Below are 22,982 nucleotides of genomic sequence, written 5' to 3' on the forward strand. Positions count from 1 at the left end.
AGCAGGCGTCCAGCACAGTCCTCCCCTGCACAGCAGGCATCCAGCACAGTCCTCCCCCGCACAGCAGGCGTCCAGCACAGTCCTCCTCGAAGAGCAGGCACCCAGTACAGTCCCCAGACCACACAGCAGGGGCCCAGCAAAGTCCCCAAAACACACAGCAGGCGCCCAGTACAGTCCCCCCACACACAGCAGTTGCCCAGCACGTCCTCCCCCACACAGCAGGTGTCCAGCACAGTCCTCCTCGAAGAGCAGGCGCCCAGCACAGTCCCCAGACCACACAGCAGGTGCCCAGCACAGTCCTCCCCCACGCAGCAGGCGTCCAGCACAGTCCTCCCCTGCACAGCAGGCATCCAGCACAGTCCTCCCCCGCACAGCAGGCGTCCAGCACAGTCCTCCTCGAAGAGCAGGCACCCAGTACAGTCCCCAGACCACACAGCAGGGGCCCAGCAAAGTCCCCAAAACACACAGCAGGCGCCCAGTACAGTCCCCCCACACACAGCAGTTGCCCAGCACGTCCTCCCCCACACAGCAGGCGTCCAGCACAGTCCTCCTCAAAGAGCAGGAACCCAATACAGTCCCCGGACCACACAGCAGGTGTCCAGCACAGCCCTCCCCCACGCAGCAGGCGTCCAGCACAGTCCTCTTTGAAGAGCAGGTGCCCAGCACAGTCCCCAGAACACACAGCAGGCGCCCAGCAAAGTCCCCAAAACACACAGCAGGCGCCCAGTACAGTCCCCCCACACACAGCAGTTGCCCAGCACGTCCTCCCCCACACAGCAGGCGTCCAGCACAGTCCTCCTCAAAGAGCAGGAACCCAATACAGTCCCCGGACCACACAGCAGGTGTCCAGCACAGCCCTCCCCCACGCAGCAGGCGTCCAGCACAGTCCTCTTTGAAGAGCAGGTGCCCAGCACAGTCCCCAGAACACACAGCAGGCGCCCAGCACAGTCCCCATATCACACAGCAGGCGCCCAGCACAGTCCCCGCACACATGGCAGGTGCCCAGCACAGTCCCCACACGCAGCAGGTGCCCAGCACAGCCCCCGCACGCATAGCAGGCGTCCAGCACAGTCCCCACACACTCAGTACAGTCCTCCCCCACACAGTGGGCGCCCAGCACAGTCCCCCCACACACAGCGGGTGCCCAGCACAGTCCCCGCACACACAGCGGGCGCCCAGCACAGTCCCCAGGCCGCACAGCAGTCCAAGAGGACCGTGGCCGGTTGTGTCGTCCTCTCCCGGGGCGCTCAGTCCAGTGCCCCCCGGCTCAAGAAGCTTCCGGTGTCGGGCCCCCGGAAGGAAGGCGTCCAGTACGGGGCTCGGCCCACGGCGGGCGTCCAGTACGGCGCTCCCCACACGGCCGACATTCAGCACGGTCCTCTCCACGCAGCAGGGGTCTAGTACAGTCCCAAAGCGGGCGCCCAGTACGGTCCTCCTCCCACACAGCAGACGCCCAACACTGTCCTCCTCCCCCAGCAGGAGCCTAGCACAGTCCCCTCCCACCTCAGCAGGTGCCTAGTACAGTCCTCCCCCACACAACAGGTGCCTAGTACAGTCCCCCCCTCACAGCAGGAGCCTAGCACAGTCCCCACCACCACACACGCACCTCAGCAGGCGCCTAATACAGTCCTCCCCCCTGCATAGCAGACGCCCAGCACGGCAAGGGTCGAGTACACATCAGGCGCCCAGCACAGTCCTCCCCAAGGAGCAGGCGCCTAGTACAGTCCTCCCCTCACACCAAGGGTCCAGTACAGTCCTCTCCCACCCGGCAGGCGCCTAGTACACTCCTCCCCACACACCAAGGGTCTAGTACAGTCCACACACACACACACACACACACATCAGGCGCCCAGCACAGCCCTCCCCAAAGAGCAGGCGCCTACTACAGTCCTCCCCTCACACCAAGGGTCCAGTACAGTCCTCTCCCACCCGGCAGGCGCCTAGTACACTCCTCCCCACACACCAAGAGTCTAGTACAGTCCGCGCACACACACACACACACACACACACACACACACACACACACACACAGCAGGCGCCCAGCACAGTCCTCCCCACAAAGCAGGCGCCTAGTACAGTCCTCCCCACACACCAAGGGTCTAATACAGTCCGCGCAAACACACACACACACACACAACAGGCGCCTAGTACAGTCCTCCACCTCACAGTAGGCGCCTAGTAAAGTCCTCCCCACACACCAAGGGTCTAGTACAGTCCACACACACACACACACACATCAGGCGCCCAGCACAGCCCTCCCCAAAGAGCAGGCGCCTAATACAGCCCTCCCCACACACCAAGGGTCTAGTACAGTCCGCGCGCACACACAAGCAGGCGCCTAGTACAGTCCTCCACCACACAGTAGGCGCCTAGTACAGTCCGCGCACACACACACACACAGCAGGCGCCCAGTACAGTCCCGCCCCCCCCACACACACAGCAGGCGCCTAGTACAGTCCTCCCCACACAGCAAGGGTCTAGTACAGTCTGCGCGCACACACACACACACACACACACAGACACATCAGGCGCCCAGCACAGCCCTCCCCAAAGAGCAGGCGCCTAATACAGTCCTCCCCGCACACCAAGGGTCTAGTACAGTCCGCGCGCACACACAAGCAGGCGCCTAGTACAGTCCTCCACCACACAGTAGGCGCCTAGTACAGTCCGCGCACACACACACACACAGCAGGCGCCCAGTACAGTCCCGCCCCCCCACACACACATCAGGCGCCCAGCACAGTCCTCCCCAAAGAGCAGGCGCCTAATACAGTCCTCCCCACACACCAAGGGTCCAATCCAGTCCTCTCCCACCCGGCAGGCGCCTAGTACACTCCCCCCCCCACACCAAGGGTCTAGTACAGTCCGCGCGCGCGCACACACACACAGACACACACACAGCAGGCGCCCAGCACAGCCCTCCCCAAAGAGCAGGCGCCTAGTACAGTCCCCCCAACACAGCAGGCGCCTAATACAGTCCTCCCCACACAAGGGTCTAGTACAGTCCTCCCCTAGAACAGGCGCCTAGTACAGTCCTCACTCACACCAAGGGTCCAGTACAGTCCCCTCCCCCCCCACAGGAGGCGCCCCGCACCGCCCTCCCCCAAGAGCAGGCGTCTACTACAGTCCCCCCCAGCCAGCGCCTAGTACAGTCCCCCCCCCCGCCGCACCTCAGCAGGCGTCTAGCACAGTCTTCGGCCCCGAAGAGGCGTCCAGCACGGTGCCCCGCCGAGGAACGTGGGGTCTAAAGTGAAAGCGAAAGGCCCGCCCCTCCCCCTCCCCGGGCGTTCAGTACAGCGCTCAGCACGGGGACTCAACTGGACGCCGCACGCCGGGAACGCGCACGCGCACTGGGGGGGGGCGCGCGCGCGCCCCCTACCGTAATTACCGCGCCGCGCTACCGTAAGTAACGGGGGGGGGGGGGGGGCGCGTCCCCTACCGTAAATACCACGAAAGAGGCGCAACGCAGGTGGGGGGCGAAGGGCGCATGCGCGCGGACACTCCGGCCTCGCCCGCCCGCTACCGTAAGTAACGGAAGGGCGCGTCCCCTAACGTAACTACCATGAAAGAGGCGCATCGAAGGTGCGGGACGAAGGGCGCATGCGCGCGGACACTCCGGCCTCACCTGCCCCCTACCGTAATTACCGCGCCCGAAACTCGTCCCGCGCCGCGCTACCGTAAGTAACGGAAGAGCGCGTCCCCTACCGTAACTACCACGAAAGAGGCGCAACGGAGGTGCTGCACGAAGGGCGCATGCGCGCGGACACTCCACCCTCGCCCGCCCCCTACCGTAATTACCGCTCCGCGCCCAGCTACCGTAAGTACCGGCAGGGCGCGTCCCCTATCGTAATTACCACGAAAGAGGCGCAACACAGGTGGTGGGCGAAGGGCGCATGCGCGCGGACACTCCAACCTCGCCCGCCCCCTACCGTAATTACCGCGCGGCGCCGGGAAGGTTAACGTAAGCAACGGCAGGGCCCGTCCCTTACCGTAACTACCATGAGAGAGGCGCAAACGGGGGGGTGGGGGACGAAGGGCGCATGCGCGCGAACACCCCGGCCTCGCCCGCCCCCTGCCGTAATTACCGCGCCGCGCTACCGCAAGTAACGGCAGGGCGCGTACCCTACCGTAAATACCACGAAAGAGGCGCAACGAAGGTGCAGGATGGAGGGCGCATGCGCGCGAACACTCCGGCCTCGCCCGCCCCCTACCGTAATTACCGCGCCGTGCTACCGTAAGTAACGGCAGGGCGCGTCCCCTACCGTAAATACCACGAAAGAGGCGCATCGAAGGTGAGGGACGGAGGGCGCACGCGCGCGGACACTCCGGCCTCCCACGCCCGCTACCGTAAGTAACGGAAGGCCGCGTCCCCTACCGTAAATACCACGAAAGAGGTGCAATAAGGTGGGGGGGCGCAGGGCGCATGCGCGCGGACACTCCGGCCCCGCCCGCCCCCTACCGTAATTACCACACCGCGCTACCGTAAGTAACGGCAAGGCGCGTCCCCTACCGTAAATACCATGAGAGCGCATCAAAAGTGGGGGGGGGGCAGGGCGCATGCGCGCGAACACTCCGGCCTCGCCCGCCCCCTACCGTAATAACCGCGCCGCCTCCGAACTCCGCCCTGCGCCGCGCTACCGTAAGTGACGGCAGGGCGCGTCCCCTACCGTAAATACCATGAAAGAGGCGCAAAGAAGGTTGGGGATGAAGGGCGCATGCACAATAACCGCAATTACCGCGCCGCTCTCGGACGCGCCCAGCGCTGCCCTACCGTAAGTAGCAGAACCGGAGCGCACTCCCTTGCGCATGGGACGGTGGGGGGGGGAGAACTGTCCTCCTGCCGTAAATACCATAAAGGAAGCGCACGCCTCAGTCCGTTCTCCTCCCCCCCACGACCTTCGCGGCCCGGGGGGAGGGTCGCCGCCCCCGGTCGTAGATACCGTAAAAGGGGCGCACGCCCTTCCCCCTCCTTCTCCCCCCCGCCGTAATTACCGTAAGGGAGGGGCCCCGGACAAGCCCTTTGCTTGATTATATGTTGATATGCTTGATATGTTGCCAATTTGTACTTCCCAAGCGCTCAGTACAGTGCTCTGCACACAGGAAGCGCTCAATAAACACGATTGAATGCATGATTATGGCGGGGGTCGCTACCGTAAGTACCAGGACCGGAGCGCACCGCCCTGCGCCTGGCCAGGGCGCGTTCTCCTACCGTAAATACCATAAAGTAAGCGCGCACCCTAGTCCGCTCCCCGCCCCCCATCACTTTCGCAGGCTGGGGGAGACGACCCCTGTCGTAGATATCGTAAAAGGGGAGCACTCCCTCAGCCCCTTCGCAGGGGAGGGGAGGAGCCGCTGGCGTCCCCCCCCCACCAACACACACACACACTGCCGTAATTACCGTAAGAGAGGGGCCCAGGGGTAGCCGCTTCTCAGCCGGGTGGGGGCGCCCTCTGGCCGTAAGTACCCTAAAGGGGGCGCAGGGGCGCTCAGTCCAGTGCTCTGCACACAGGAAGCGCTCAGTAGATACGATTGAATGAATGAATGAATCCCTCCCCCACCCCCGGGGTTGGGGGCGGCGCCGGCCCCCTCTGCCGTAATTAACGTAAGGGAGGCGCCCCTTACCGTAATTACCGCGCCGCGCACGAGAAACCGCCCCAGGCCGTGCTACCGTAAGTAACATAACCATAGGGCACCACCCTGCACATGCAGTGGGGAGGGGTACGTCCTCCTACCGTAAATACCACAAAGGAAGCCTGGACCACACGCCCCCCCCACGCCGTAATTACCCTAAAGGAGGCGCCCTACCCACACCATCCCACAATTACCCTAAAGGAGGAGCCCTCGACTGACCCCTACCGTAATCACAGTAAAGGGGGAGCCCGACCCACCAACTACCGTAATCACCCTAAAGGAGGATCCCAGGACTAACCCCTGTCGTAATTCCTTTAAAGGAGGAGCCCCAGACTGCCCCCCCCAAAGGAGGAGACCTCCCCCCCAACCCCAGCCATAATTATCCTAAAAGAGGAGCCCTGCCCACTCCACCCCCAACCATAATTACCCTCAAGAAGGAGCCCAGGACTATCCCCCTACCATAATTACCCTAAAGGAGGAGCCTGATTCTCCCCACTCCCCAGCCATAAGTACCCTAAAGGAGGAGCCCAGGACTGACCTCAGTCACCCTGGACTATCCCCCCTACCATAATTACCCTAAAGAAGGAGCCCTGACCTGTCCACGCCCAGCCACAATTACCCTAAAGGAGGAGCCCAGGACCAACCCCTGTAGTAAATCCTATAAAGGAGGAGCCCCTGGATTTTCCCCCAACATAATTACCCTAAAGGAGGAGCCCTGGATTATCCCCCCTACCATAATTACCCTACAGGAGGAGTCGCTGCCCTCCCCACTCCCCAGCCATAATTATCCTAAAGGAGGAGCCCAGGACTGACCCCAGTCACCCTGGACTATCCCTCCTACCATAATTACCCTAAAGGAGGAGCCACAGCCCTCCCCACCCCCAGCCATAATTACCCTAACGGAGGAGCCCAGGAATGACCCATGTCGTAAATCCCATAAAGGAGGAGCCCCTGGATTTCCCACCATCATAATTACCCTAAAGGAGGAGCCCTGGACTATCCCCTACCGTAATTACCCTAAAGGAGGAGCCCTTCCTTCTCCACCCCCCAGCCATAATTACCCTAAAGGAAGCGCCCTGGACTGATCCCTGTCGCCCTGGATATCCCCCTACCGTAATTACCCTAAAGGAGGAGCCCTTCCCTCTCCACCCCCCAGCCATAATTACCCTAAAGGAAGAGCCCAGGACTGACCCCTGTCGCCCTGGGCTATCCTACTACCGTAATTACCCTAAAGGAGGAGCACTCACCCTCTCCACGCCCAGCCATAATTACCCTAAAGGAGGAGCCCAGGTCTGACCCCTGTCATAAGTCCCATAAAGGAGGAGCCCCTGGATTTCCCCCAATCATAATTACCCTAAAGGAGGAGCCCTGGATTATTTCCCTACCATAATTACCCTAAAGGAGGAGACCCTGCCCTCCCCACCCCCCAGCCATAATTACATTAAAGGAGGAGCCCAGGACTATCCCCCTACCGTAATTACCATAAAGGAGGAGCCCTGCCCTCTCCACCCCCAGCCATAATTTCACTAAATGAAAAGCCCAGGACCGCCCCCTTTCCCATAAGTCCCATAAAGAAGGAGCCCCTGGATTTCCTCCCATCATAATTACCCTAAAGCAGGTGCCCTCACCCTCCCCACCCCCAGCCATAATTACCCTAAAAGAGGAGCCCTGCCCTTCCCAACCCCCAGCCATAATTACCCTAAAGGAGGAGTCCAGGATTGACACCCCCCCCCTCCCCCACCACCGTCGCCCTGGACTATCCCCCTACCATAATTACCCTAAAGAAGGAGCCCTGCCCCTCCCCACCCACAGCCATAATTACCCTGAAGGAAGAGCTCAGGACTATCCCCCCTACCGTAAATACCCTAGAGGAACGCTCCCCTCCCCACCCCCAGCCATAATTACCTTAAAGGAGGAGCCCAGGAGTGACCCGTGTCATAAATCCCATAAAGGAGGAGCCTCTAGATTTCCCCCATCATAATTACCCTAAAGAAGGAGCCCTGGATTATCCCCCCTACCATAATTACCCTAAAGGAGGAGCCCCTAACCCTCCCTACCCCCCAGCCATAATTACCCTAAAGGAGGAGCCCAGGACTTTCCCCCTACCGTAATTACCCTAAGGGAGGAGCCCCGATCCTCCCCACCCCCAGCCATAATTACCCTAAAGGAGGAGCCCAGGAATGACCCCTGTCGTAAATCCCATAAAGGAGGAGCTCCGGGATTTTCCCCCATCGTAATTACCCTAAAGGAGGAGCCCCTAGATTTTCCCCATCATAATTACCCTAAAGAAGGAGCCCTGGATTATCCCCCCTACCGTAATTACCCTAAAGGAGGAGCCCCCAACCCTCCCTACCCCCCAGCCATAATTACCCTAAAGGAGGAGCCAAGGACTATCCCCCTACCGTAATTATCCTAAAGGAGGTGCCCGGTTCCTCCCCACCCCTAGTCATAATTACCCTAAAGGAGGAGCCCAGGACTGACTCCTGTCGTAAATCCCATAAAGGAGGAGCTCCGGGATTTTCCCCCGTCGTAATTACCCTAAAGGAGGAGCCCCTAGATTTCCCCCATCATAATTACCCTTAAGAAGGAGCCCTGGATTATCCCCCCCTACCATAATTACCCTAAAGGAGGAGCCCCCAACCCTCCCTACCCCCCAGTCATAATTACCCTAAAGCAGGAGCCCAGGACTATCCCCCTACCGTAATTATCCTAAAGGAGGTGCCCTGATCCTCCCCACCCCCAGTCATAATTACCCTAAAGGAGGAGCCCAGGACTGACCCCTGTAGTAAATCCCATAAAGGAGGAGCTCCGGTATTTTCCCCCGTCGTAATTACCCTAAAGGAGGAGCCCCTAGATTTTCCCCATCATAATTACCCTAAAGAAGGAGCCCTGGATTATCCCCCCTACCATAATTACCCTAAAGGAGGAGCCCCTAACCCTCCCTACCCCCCAGTCATAATTAACCTAAAGGAGGAGCCCAGGACTGACCCCTACCGTAATTACCCTAAGGGAGGAGCCCCGATCCTCGCCACCCCCAGCCATAATTACCCTAAAGGAGGAGCCCAGGACTGACCCCTGTCGTAAATCCCATAAAGGAGGAGCTCCGGGATTTTCCCCCGTCGTAATTACCCTAAAGGAGGAGCCCCCAGATTTCCCCCATCATAATTACCCTAAAGAAGGAGCCCTGGATTATCCCCCCTACCGTAATTACCCTAAAGGAGGCGCCCCTAACCCTCCCTACCCCCCAGTCATAATTACCCTAAAGGAGGAGCCCAGGACTATCCCCCTACCGTAATTACCCTAAGGGAGGAGCCCCGATCCTCCCCACCCCCAGCCATAATTACCCTAAAGGAGGAGCCCAGGACTGACCCCTGTCGTAAATCCCATAAAGGAGGAGCTCCGGGATTTTCCCCCATCGTAATTACCCTAAAGGAGGAGCCCCCAGATTTCCCCCATCATAATTACCCTAAAGAAGGAGCCCTGGATTATCCCCCCTACCATAATTACCCTAAAGGAGGAGCCCCTAACCCTCCCTACCCTCCAGCCATAATTACCCTAAAGAAGGAGCCCTGGATTATCCCCCCTACCATAATTACCCTAAAGGAAGAGCCCCTAACCCTCCCTACCCTCCAGCCATAATTACCCTAAAGAAGGAGCCCTGGATTATCCCCCCTACCATAATTACCCTAAAGGAGGAGCCCCTAACCCTCCCTACCCCCCAGCCATAATTACCCTAAAGGAGGAGCCAAGGACTATCCCCCTACCGTAATTATCCTAAAGGAGGTGCCCGGATCCTCCCTACTCCCAGCCGTAATTACCCTAAAGGAGGAGCTCAGGAATGACGCCTGTCGTAAGTCCCATAAAAGAGGAGCCCCAGGATCTTCCCCTGTCGTAATTACCCTAAAGGAGGAGCCCTGAGGTCGCCCCTCCCGTAATGACTGTAAGAGGGGGAGCCCCCAAACTACTGCCCTTCCCCCCCCCCTCCCCTACCGTAATTACTGGAGAGGAGGCGCCCCGGCCCGGCCGTCATCCATTCGATCGTATTTATTGAGCGCTTACCGCGTGCAGAGCGCTGGACTAAGCGCTTGGGAAGGACAAGCTGGCGAGGCCTGGGTGTCGGGGGGTCCCGGGTTCGAATCCCTGCTCCGCCACTTGCCGGAGCCCACCGTTGGGTAGGGACTGTCTCTCTATGTTGCCAATCTGTACTTCCCAGACGCTTAGTACAGTGCTCTGCACACAGTAAGCGCTCAATCAATACGATTGATGATGATGATGATGAGTCGCTTCCCTTCTGCGGGCCTCGGTTTCCCTCCTCTGCGAAACGGGGACGGAGACGGCCGGGTCGGGGCCTCCCAGGCGGTCCGCACACGGCGAGCGCTCAGTACATAGGGCCGACGGATTGCGCGGCCTCGGACTGCCCTAGGGAAGCGGGGCGTCTGCGGCCCTCTCCCGAACGCTCAGTCCAGAGCTCTGCACGTAATAATAATAATAATAATGGCATTTGTTAAGCGCTTACTATGTGCCAAGCACTGTTCTAAGCGCTGGGGAGGTTACAAGGTGATCGGGTTGTCCCACGGGGGGCTCACGGTCTTCATCCCCATTTTACAGATGAAGGAACTGAGGCACAGAGAAGCCCAAGGTCACACAGCACGTAGGAAGCGATCGATAAACAGTCTTCGAGGCGGTGAGCCCGTCGTCGAGTACGGGCCGTCTCTATCTGTTGCCCCCTTGTCCTTCCCAAGCGCTTAGTACAGTGCTCTGCACACAGGAAGCGCTCAATAAATACGATTGAATGAATGAATGAATGAATAAGACCGTGAGCCCGTTGTTGGGTAGGGACCGTCTCTCTATGTTGCCAACTTGGACTTCCCAAGCGCTTAGTACAGTGCTCGGCACACAGGAAGCGCTCAATAAATACGATGGAATGAATGAATGAATGAATAAGACCGTGAGCCCGCTGTCGGGCAGGGACCGTCTCTCTATGTCGCCAACTTGGACTTCCCAAGCGCTTAGTACAGTGCTCCGCACACAGGAAGCGCTCAATAAATACGATTGAATGAATGAATGAATGAATAGGACGGTGAGCCTGCTGTTGGGTAGGGACCGTCTCTCTATGTTGCCAACTTGGACTTCCCAAGCGCTTAGTACAGTGCTCCGCACACAGGAAGCGCTCAATAAATACGATTGAATGAATGAATGAATGAATAAGACCGTGAGCCCGTTGTTGGGTAGGGACCGTCTCTATATGTCGCCATCTTGGACTTCCCAAGCGCTTAGTACAGTGCTCTGCACACAGGAAGCGCTCAATAAATACGATTGAATGAATGAATGAATGAATGAATAAGGCCATGAGCCCGCTGTCGGGTAGGGACCGTCTCTCTATGTTGCCAACTTGGACTTCCCAAGGGCTTAGTACAGTGCTCTGCACACAGTAAGCGCTCAATAAATACGATGGAATGAATGAATGAATGAATAAGACAGTGAGCCCGTTGTTGGGTAGGGACCGTCTCTCTATGTTGCCCACTTGGACTTCCCAAGCGCTTAGTACAGTGCTCTGCACACAGGAAGCGCTCAATAAATACAATTGAATGAATGAATGAATGAATGAATAAGACCGCGAGCCCGCTGTCGGGTAGGGACCGTCTCTATATGTCGCCAACTTGGACTTCCCAAGTGCTTAGTACAGCGCTCTGCACACAGGAAGCGCTCAATAAATACAATTGAATGAATGAATGAATGAATAAGACCGTGCGCCCATTGTCAGGTAGGGACCGGCTCTCTATGTTGCCAACTTGGACTTCCCAAGCGCTTAGTACAGTGCTCTGCACACAGGAAGCGCTCAATAAATACGATTGAATGAATGAATGAATGAATAAGACCGTGAGCCCGCTGTCGGGTAGGGACCGTCTCTATAGGTTGCCAACTTGAACTTCCCAAGCGCTTAGTACAGTGCTCTGCACACAGGAAGCGCTCAATAAATACGATTGAATGAATGAATGAATGAATAGGACGGTGAGCCTGCTGTTGGGTAGGGACCGTCTCTCTATGTTGCCAACTTGGACTTCCCAAGCGCTTAGTACAGTGCTCCGCACACAGGAAGCGCTCAATAAATACGATTGAATGAATGAATGAATGAATAAGACCGTGAGCCCGTTGTTGGGTAGGGACCGTCTCTATATGTCGCCATCTTGGACTTCCCAAGCGCTTAGTACAGTGCTCTGCACACAGGAAGCGCTCAATAAATACGATTGAATGAATGAATGAATGAATGAATAAGGCCATGAGCCCGCTGTCGGGTAGGGACCGTCTCTCTATGTTGCCAACTTGGACTTCCCAAGGGCTTAGTACAGTGCTCTGCACACAGTAAGCGCTCAATAAATACGATTGAATGAATGAATGAATGAATAAGACCATGAGCCCGCTGTCGGGCAGGGACCGTCTCGCTATGTCGCCAACTTGGACTTCCCAAGCGCTTAGTACAGTGCTCAGCACACAGTAAGCACTCAATAAATACGACTGAATGAATGAATGAATGAATAAGACCGTGAGCCCGCTGTTGGGTAGGGACCGTCTCTCTATGTCGCCAAATTGTCCTTCCCAAGCGCTTAGTACAGTGCTCTGCACACGGTAAGCGCTCAATAAATACGATTGAATGAATGAATGAATGAATAAGACCGTGAGCCCGTTGTTGGGTAGGGACCGTCTCTCTATGTTGCCAACTTGGACTTCCCAAGCGCTTAGTACAGTGCTCTGCACACAGGAAGCGCTCAATAAATACGATTGATTGATTGATTGACTGTCTCTATATGTCGCCAACTTGGACTTCCCAAGCGCTTAGTACAGTGCTCTGCACACAGGAAGCGCTCAGTAAATACGATCGAATGAAACACGATTGAATGAATGAATGAATACCATGGATGGACTGAAGTGAACTCCCCCAGATGGGCTGATTTTCTGTCCCTCCCCCCAGACTGTAATAATAAATAATAATAATAATAATAATGGCATTTATTAAGCGCTTACTATGTGCCAAGCACTGTTCTAAGCGCCGGGGAGGATACAAGGTGATGGGGTTGTCCCCCGGGGGGGCTCACGGTCTTCATCCCCATTTGACAGATGGGGAAACTGAGGCCCAGAGAATAATAATAATAATAATAAAAATGATGGCATTTATTAAGCGCTTACTATGTGCCAAGCACTGTTCTAAGCACCGGGGAGTTTATAAGGTGATGGGGTTGTCCCCCGGGGGGCTCACGGTCTTCATCCCCATTGTACAGATGAGGAAACTGAGGCCCAGAGAATGATAATAATAATAATGATGGTATTTATTAAGCGCTTACTACGTGCCAAGCGCTGTTCTAAGCGCCGGGGAGGTTACAAGGTGATGAGGTTGTCCCCCGGGGGGGCTCCCGGTCTTCATCCCCATTTGACAGATGAGGAAACTGAGGCCCAGAGAATAAAATAATAATTTTGGTATTTGTTGAGCGCTTACTATGTGCCAAGCACTGTTCTAAGCGCCGGGGAGGATACAAGGTGATGAGGTTAATAATAATAATAATAATAATAATAACAATAATAATAATGGCATTTATTAAGCGCTTACTACGTGCCAAGCACTGTTCTAAGCGCTGGGGAGTTTACAAGGTGATGCAATTGTAGGTTAATAATAATAATAATAATAATAATGACGGCATTTATTAAGCGCTTACTATGTGCCAAGCACTGTTCTAAGCGCCGGGGAGGTTACAAGGTGATGGGGTTGTCCCCCGGGGGGCTCACGATCTTCATCCCCATTTTCCAGATGAGGGAACTGAGGCCCAGAGAATAATAATAATAATAATGATGGCATTTATTAGGCGCTTACTACGTGCCAAGCACTGTTCTAAGCGCTGGGGAGGATACAAGGTGATGAGGTTAATAATAATAATAATAATAATAATAATAATAATAATGGCATTTATTAAGCGCTTACTACGTGCCAAGCACTGTTCTAAGCGCCGGGGAGGTTACAAGGTGACGGGGTTGTCCCCCCCGGGGGGCTCCCGGTCTTCATCCCCATTTGACAGATGGGGAAACTGAGGCCCAGAGAATAATAATAATAATAAAAAAATGATGGTATTTATTAAGCGCTTACTATGTGCCAAGCACTGTTCTAAGCACTGGGGAGGTAACAAGGCGATGGGGTTGTCCCCCCCGGGGGGCTCCCGGTCTTCATCCCCATTTGACAGATGGGGAAACTGAGGCCCAGAGAATAATAATAATAGTAATAAAAAAAATGATGGTATTTATTAAGCGCTTACTATATGCCAAGCGCTGTTCTAAGCGCCGGGGAGGTTACAAGGTGATGGGGTTGTCCCCCGGGGGGCTCCCGGTCATCATCCCCATTTGACAGATGAGGAAACTGAGGCCCAGAGAATAATAATAATAGTAATAATAAAAATGATGGTATTTATTAAGCGCTTACTATATGCCAAGCGCTGTTCTAAGCGCCGGGGAGGTTACAAGGTGATGGGGTTGTCCCCCGGGGGGCTCACAGTCTTCATCCCCATTTGACAGATGAGGAAACTGAGGCCCAGAGAATAATAATAATAATAATAATGATGGTATTTATTAAGCGCTTACTACGTGCCAAGCACTGTTCTAAGCGCCGGGGAGGTCACGAGGTGATGGGGTTGTCCCCCGGGGGGCTCCCAGTCTTCATCCCCATTTGACAGATGAGGAAACTGAGGCCCAGAGAATAATAATAATAGTAATAATAAAAATGATGGTATTTATTAAGCGCTTACTATATGCCAAGCACTGTTCTAAGCGCTGGGGAGGTTACAAGGCGATGGGGTTGTCCCCCGGGGGGCTCCCGGTCATCATCCCCATTTGACAGATGAGGAAACTGAGGCCCAGAGAATAAAATAATAATTTTGGTACTTGTTAAGCGCTTACTATGTGCCAAGCACTGTTCTAAGCGCTGGGGAGGATACAAGGTGATGAGGTTAATAATAATAATAATAATAATAATAATAATGATGGCATTTATTAAGCACTTACTATGTGCCAAGCGCTGTTCTAAGCGCCGGGGAGGATACAAGGTGATGGGGTTGTCCCCCGGGGGGGCTCACGGTCTTCATCCCCATTTGACAGATGGGGAAACTGAGACCCAGAGAATAATAATAATAATAATAAAAATGATGGCATTTATTAAGCGCTTACTATGTACCAAGCACTGTTCTAAGCGCCGGGGAGGATACAAGGTGATGGGGTTGTCCCCCGGGGGGCTCCCAGTCTTCATCCCCATTTGACAGATGAGGAAACTGAGGCCCAGAGAATAATAATAATAGTAATAATAAAAATGATGGTATTTATTAAGCGCTTACTATATGCCAAGCACTGTTCTAAGCGCTGGGGAGGTTACAAGGTGATGGGGTTGTCCCCCGGGGGGCTCCCGGTCATCATCCCCATTTGACAGATGAGGAAACTGAGGCCCAGAGAATAATAATAATAATAATAATGATAATAATAAAAATGAGGGCATTTATTAAGCGCTTACTACGTACCAAGCACTGTTCTAAGCGCCGGGGAGGATACAAGGTGATGGGGTTGTCCCCCGGGGGGCTCACAGTCTTCATCCCCATTTGACAGATGAGGGAACTGAGGCCCAGAGAATAATAATAATAATAATAATGATGGTATTTATTAAGCGCTTACTACGTGCCAAGCGCTGTTCTAAGCGCCGGGGAGGTCACGAGGTGACGGGGTTGTCCCATGGGGGGGCTCCCGGTCTTCACCCCCATTTTCCAGATGAGGAAACTGAGGCCCAGAGAAGGGAAGCGACTCACCCAAAGACACCCAGCCGGAGCCGGGATTAGAACCCAGGACCGATACGTGGGCAACTGGTCCCTCCCAAGCGCTCAGTCCAGCGCCCTGCGCACAGGAAGCGCTCAATAAATAGGACGGACTGAATGAATCAATCAATCGTATTTATTGAGCGCTTACTATGTGCAGAGCACTGTACTAAGCGCTCGAGTGAACGACCTCCGACCCCCCCCCCCCGCCCGAGCCCCGCTGCTCCTCAGGTTTCGTTGCGGGGCCGGAGAGGCGTCTCTTCCACTGCTCGGGGCCCCGCGGCGCTTAGCACAGCGCCCCGCTTCCCAAGCGCTCAGTACAGTGCTGGGCGCCCGGTGGGCGCTCAATAAAGGCGACTGAATGAATGAATGTTCCGAGGGCCCCGGCCCGGGCGCTCAGCACAGTGCCGGGGGCACCGGAGGCGCTCAGTACGTACCCCCGGGGGGACGGAGAGGCCGTCGTCGTCGACCGCGGGCTCCTGGCGGGACGTCTCTTCCGGCTCCGCACCGACTTCCTGACTGTACTGGACGCTTCCTGTTTGTTACGCCCGAGGCACGGCGGGTGGAGGCGGCCCCCCGCGGGATGGGGGAGACGCCCCCGCCCCCCTTGGCGGCCCGTTTCCCCGTTTTCCGCGCGGCGGGGGGAAACTGAGGCACCGAGAGGCCGGGGGGGGGGTGAAGCGGGGGCTTTACCGCCACTTTCGCGGGGGGGGAAACTGAGGCACCGAGGGGGGGGCGGGGATTTTGGGGGGCGGAGGCGCTTGTTTGGACGGCCCTGCCTCCTCGCCCCTCCGGACGGGGAAACTGAGGCCCGGAGAATGGGGACGACGGCGCTCAGTCCAGTGCCCCGCACGCAGGAAGCGCTCAGTAAATACCACCGAGTGAATGAATTTGGGAAGCGCCCCCTACGCGCCGGGCACCGCTCTGAGCGCTGGGGGAGACGCCTGGGGATGGGACAAAGGGGGAAACTGAGGCCCGGAGAATGGGGACGACGGCGCTCAGTCCAGTGCCCCGCACGCAGGAAGCGCTCAGTAAATACCACCGAGTGAATGAATTTGGGAGGCGCCCCCTACGCGCCGGGCACCGCTCTGAGCGCTGGGGGAGACGCCTGGGGATGGGACAAAGGGGGAAACTGAGGCCCGGAGAATGGGGACGACGGCGCTCAGTCCAGTGCCCCGCACGCAGGAAGCGCTCAGTAAATACCACCGAGTGAATGAATTTGGGAAGCGCCCCCTACGCGCCGGGCACCGCTCTGAGCGCTGGGGGAGACGCCTGGGGATGGGACAAAGGGGGAAACTGAGGCCCGAGCACCGCTCGAAGCGCCGGGGGAGACGCCCGCGGATGGGGTCCTCCTCCCCGTTTGACAGGGGGGAAACTGAGGCCCGGAGGAGGGAAGCGGCCGGCCCGAGGCCAGACGGCAGATAAGCGGCGGAGGCGGGATTCGAACCCACGCCCGGACGGTTTTATTTATTCAGTCGTACTTATTGAGCGCTCACGGGGGTGCGGAGCGCTGTACTGAGCGCCTAGTGACTCGGCGAAGGCCAGGCAGCGGGGCCGGGGAGGGACCCAGGGCCGCCGAGCGCTCAGTACAGTGCTCGGCGGGGAGAGCCCGGGGTCCTGGGTTCGAATCCCGGCGCCGCCACCTGTCCGCTGGGTGACCTGGATTGATTGATTGATTATAGATGGTGGGACCGTCTCTAGGTGTTGCCGCCTTCCCAGGCGCTCAGTACAGTGCTCTGCACGCGGGAAGCGCTCAATAAGTACGACTGATTGATTGATTGATTGAAGACGATCGAATCAATCATCATAATTACGATGGTGCTTGAGAAGCGCTTACTACGTGCCCGGCGCTGGAGTAGACGCGGCGTCACCTGCGTCTCCCCCTTCTACTTGGCCTTCCCAGGCGCTCAGTACAGTGCTCTGCCCGCGGGAAGCGCTCAATAAGTACGATTGATTGATTGATTGATTGATTAAAGACGATCGAATGAATCATCATAATAACGATGGTGTTTGAGAAGCGCTTACTACGTGCCCGGCGCTGGAGTAGACGCGGCGTCACCTGCGTCTCCCCCTTCTACTTGGCCTTCCCAGGCGCTCAGTACAGTGCTCTGCACGCGGGAAGCGCTCAATAAGTACGATTGATTGATTGATTGATTGATTAAAGACGATCGAATGAATCATCATAATAACGATGGTGTTTGAGAAGCGCTTACTACGTGCCCGGCGCTGGAGTAGACGCGGCGTCACCTGCGTCTCCCCCTTCTACTTGGCCTTCCCAGGCGCTCAGTACAGTGCTCTGCACGCGGGAAGCGCTCAATAAATACGATCGATTGATTGATTGATTGATTGAAGACGATCGAATGAATCATCATAATAACGATGGTGTCTGCGAAGCGCTTACTACGTGCCCAGCGCTGGAGTAGACGCGGCGTCATCTGCGTCTCCCCCTTCTACTTGGCCTTCCTAAGCGCTCAGTACAGTGCTCTGCACGCGGGAAGCGCTCAATAAGTACGATTGATTGATTGATTGATTAAAGACGATCGAATGAATCCTAATAATAACGATGGTGTTTGAGAAGCGCTTACTATGTGCCCAGCGCTGGAGTAGACGCGGCGTCATCTGCGTCTCCCCCTTCTACTTGGCCTTCCCAGGCGCTCAGTACAGTGCTGTGCCCACGGGAAGCGCTCAATAAATACGACTGATTGATTGATTGATTGATTAAAGACGATCGAATAAATCCTAATAATAACGATGGTGTTGGCGAAGCGCTTAGTACGTGCCCAGCGCTGGAGTAGACGCGGCGTCATCTGCGTCTCCCCCTTCTACTTGGCCTTCCCAGGCGCTCAGTACAGTGCTCTGCACGCGGGAAGCGCTCAATAAGTACGATTGATTGATTGATTGATTGATTAAAGACGATCGAATGAATCATCATAATAACGATGGTGTTTGAGAAGCGCTTACTACGTGCCCGGCGCTGGAGTAGACGCAGGGTCACCTGCATCTCCCCCTTCTGCTTGGCCTTCCCAGGCGCTCAGTACAGTGCTCTGCACACGGGAAGCGCTCAATAAATACGACTGATTGATTGATTGATTGATTAAAGACGATTGAATTAATCATCATAATAACGATGGTGTTTGAGAAGCGCTTACTACGTGCCCGGCGCTGGAGTAGACGCGGGGTCACCTGCGTCTCCCCCTTCTGCTTGGCCTTCCCAGGCGCTCAGTACAGTGCTCTGCCCACGGGAAGTGCTCAATAAGTACGATTGATTGATTGATTGATTGATTAAAGACGATCGAATAAATCCTAATAATAACGACGGTGTTGGCGAAGCGCTTACTACGTGCCCGGCGCTGGAGTAGACGCAGGGTCACCTGCGTCTCCCCCTTCTGCTTGGCCTTCCCAGGCGCTCAGTACAGTGCTCTGCCCACGGGAAGCGCTCAATAAATACGATTGATTGATTGATTGAAGACGATCGAATTAATCATCATAATAACGATGGTGCTTGAGAAGCGCTTACTACGTGCCCGGCGCTGGGGTAGACGCGGCGTCACCTGCGTCTCCCCCTTCTACTTGGCCTTCCCAGGCGCTCAGTACAGTGCTCTGCACACAGGAAGCGCTCAATAAATACGATTGAATGAATAGTAATAATAATAATAATGTTGGTATTTGTTAAGCGCTTACTATGATGATAATAATGGCCTTTATTAAGCGCTTACTATGTGCCAGGCATTGTGCTAAGCGCCGGGGAGGCTACAAGGTGATGAGGTTGTCCCCCGGGGGGCTCCCGGTCTTCATCCCCATTTTACGGATGAGGGAACTGAGGCCCAGAGAATAATAATAATAATAACAATAATAATAATAATAATAATAATGGCATTAATTAAGTGCTTACTATGTGCCAAGCACTGTGCTAAGCGCCGGGGAGGTTACAAGGTGATGAGGTTGTCCCCCGGGGGGCTCACGGTCTTCATCCCCATTTGACAGATGAGGGAACTGAGGCCCAGAGAATAATAATAATAATGATGGTGGTATTTATCAAGCGCTTGCTATGTGCTGAGCGCTGTTGTAAGCGCCGGGGAGGTTACAAGGTGATGGGGTTGTCCCCCCGGGGGGCTCCCGGGCTTCATCCCCATTTGACAGATGAGGGAACTGAGGCCCAGAGAATAATAATAATAATAATAATAATAATAATAATGGCATTAATTAAGCGCTTACTATGTGCCAAGCGCTGTTCTAAGCGCCCAGGAGGTTACAAGGTGATGAGGTTGGCCCTCGGGAGACTCGCAGTCTTCATCCCCATTTGACAGATGAGGGAACTGAGGCCCAGAGAATAATAATGATGATGGCATTTATTAAGCGCTTACTACGTGCCAAGCACTGTGCTAAGCGCCAGGGAGGTTACAAGGTGATGGGGTTGTCCCCTGGGGGGCTCACGGTCTTCATCCCCATTTGACAGATTAATAATAATAATAATAATAATAATAATAATAATAATAATGATGGTGTTTGATAAGCGCTTACTATGTGCCAAGCACTGTGCTAAGCGCCAGGGAGGTTACAAGGTGATGAGGTTGTCCCCCGGGGGGCTCCCGGTCTTCATCCCCATTTGACAGATGAGGGAACTGAGGCCCAGAGAATAATAATAATAATGATGATGGCATTAATTAAGCGCTTACTATGTGCCGAGCACTGTTCTAAGCGCCGGGGAGGTTACAAGGTGATGGGGTTGTCCCCCGGGGGGCTCCCGGTCTTCATCCCCATTTGACAGATGAGGGAACTGAGGCCCAGAGAAGAATAATAATAATAATGATGGCATTTATTAGGCGCTTACTACGTGCCAAGCACTGTTCTAAGCGCCGGGGAGGTTACAAGGTGATGAGGTGGTCCCCCGGGGGGCTCCCGGTCTTCATCCCCATTTGACAGATGAGGGAACTGAGGCCCAGAGAATAACAATAACGATAATGATGGCATTTATTAAGCGCTTACTATGTGCCAGGCACTGTTCTAAGCGCCGGGGAGGTTACAAGGTGATGGGGTTGTCCCCCGGGGGGCTCACGGGCTTCATCCCCATTTGACAGAAGAGGGAACTGAGGCCCAGAGAAGAATAATAATAATGATGATGGCATTTATTAGGCGCTTACTACGTGCCAAGCACTGTTCTAAGCGCCAGGGGGAGGTTACAAGGTGATCAGGTTGTCCCCCGGGGGGCTCCCGGTCTTCATCCCCATTTGACAGATGAGGGAACTGAGGCCCAGAGAATAATAATAGTAATAATGACGGCATTAATTAAGCGCTTACTATGTGCCAAGCGGATGAGGACCGTGAGCCCCCCCGGGGGACAACCTCATCACCCTGTATCCCCCCCCCAGCGGCGCTTAGAACAGTGTTTGGCACATAGTAAGCGCTTAATAAATGCCATTATTATTATTATTATTATTATTATTAGAGGAGCAGCGTGGCTCAGTGGAGAAGAGCCCGGGCTTTGGAGTCAGAGGGCACGGGTTCGAATCCCGGCTCTGCCACCTGTCTGCTGTGTGACCTTGGGCAAGTCGCTCCACTTCTCTGAGCCTCAGTTCCCTCATCTGTCAAATGGGGATGAAGACCGTCAGCCCCCCGTGGGACAACCTGATCGCCTTGTAACCTCCCCGGCGCTTAGAACAGTGCTTTGCACATAGTAAGCGCTTAATAAATGCCATTATTATTATTATTATTATTATTGCTCCACCCCTTGTCTGCTGCCGTGTGACCTTGGGCGAGTCACCGAGCAGGGATCGTGTCCGCTGATGGTCGTCTCTTCCTCTCCCCAGCGCTTAGCCCAGCGCTCTGCACACGGGAATCGATCAATCAATCAATCATATTTATTGAGCGCTTACTATGTGCAGAGGACTGTACTAAGCGCTTTGGAAGTACAAATTGGCAACATATAGAGACAGTCCCTACCCAACAGTGGGCTCACAGTCTAAAGGGGCGGGGGGGGGGGGGGGGGGGGGGAAGCGCTCACTACACTCCGCCGGGCGAACGAATGGATGAACGACAACCAGAGTGGTCACCGGCGAAGCGCCGACCGTGTGCCGGGCACTGTACTGAACGCCGCGGGCCCGGCGGGTGGGATCCCGCCCTCCATCCCCATTGGACAGGGGGGAAACTGAGGCCCGGGGAAGGGACTGGTCCAGGGTCACGCGGCGGCCCATTCTACAAGGGACCCAGATTGGCTGGGGGGGGGGGGGGGGGGGGGGGGGGGGCTTTGGGGGCCTGTGATTGGCTGAGGGGATTTGCGGGGCTGTGATTGGCCGGGGGGATTTGCGGGGCTGTGATTGGCTGGAGAGGTTGGCGGGGCTGATTGGCTGGGGGTGGGCTTTGGGGGCCTGTGATTGGCTGCGGGGCTTTGGGGGGCCTGTGATTGGCTGGGGGGCTGTGAGGGGATGTGATTGGCTGGGGGGTGGGCTTTGTGGGGGCCTGTGATTGATTGGGGGGCTTTGACGGGGCTGTGATTGGCTGGGGGTGGGCTGTGCGGGTCCGTGATTGGCTGGGGGTGGGCTGTGCGGGTTTGTGGTTGGCTGGGGGTGGGCTTTGGGGGCCTGTGATTGGCTGGGGGTGAGCTGTGCGGGTCTGTGATTGGCTGGGGGTGGGCCTTGGGGTGGGCTGTGCGGGTCTGTGATTGGCTGGGGGTGGGCTTTGGGGGCCTGTGATTGGCTGGGGGGCTTTGACAGAGCTGTGATTGGCTGGGGGTGGGCTGTGCGGGTCTGTGATTGGGTGGGGGTGGGCTTTGGGGGGGGCCTCTGATTGGCTTGGGGGCTTTGACGGGTCTGTGATTGGCTGGGGGTGGGCTGTGCGGGTCTGTGATTGGCTGGGGGTGGGCCTTGGGGGCCTGTGATTGGCTTGGGGGCTTTGACGGGGCTGTGATTGGCTGGGGGTGGGCTTTGGGGGTCTGTGATTGGCTGGGGGTGGGCTGTGCGGGTCTTTTAGACTGTGAGCCCACTGTTGGGTAGGGACCGTCTCTATGTGTTGCCAATTTGTACTTCCCAAGCGCTTAGTACAGTGCTCTGCACATAGTAAGCGCTCAATACATACGATTGATTGATTGATTGTCTGGGGGTGGGCTTTGGGGGCCTGTGATTGGCTGGGGGGCTTTGACAGGGCTGTGATTGGCTGGGGGTGGGCACTGCGGGTCTGTGATTGGCTGGGGGTGGGCTTTGGGGGCCTGTGATTGGCTGGGGGGGCTTTGAGGGGCTGTGATTGGTTGGAGGTGGGCTTTGGGGGTCTGTGATTGGCTGGGGGTGGGCTGTGTGGGTCTGTGATTGGCTGGGGGTGGGCTTTGGGGGCCTGTGATTGGCTGGGGGGCTTTGAGGGGCTGTGATTGGTTGGAGGTGGGCTTTGCAGGTCTGTGATTGGCTCGGGGGCTTTGAGGGGCTGTGACTGTTTGGAGGTGGGCTCTGGGGGTCTGTGATTGGCTGAGGGTTTTTGACAGGGCTGTGATTGGCTGGGGGTGGGCAGTGCAGGTCTGTGATTGGCTGG

This window comes from Tachyglossus aculeatus, unplaced genomic scaffold (assembly GCF_015852505.1).
Source record: "Tachyglossus aculeatus isolate mTacAcu1 unplaced genomic scaffold, mTacAcu1.pri scaffold_131_arrow_ctg1, whole genome shotgun sequence".
Taxonomy (NCBI): domain Eukaryota; kingdom Metazoa; phylum Chordata; class Mammalia; order Monotremata; family Tachyglossidae; genus Tachyglossus; species Tachyglossus aculeatus.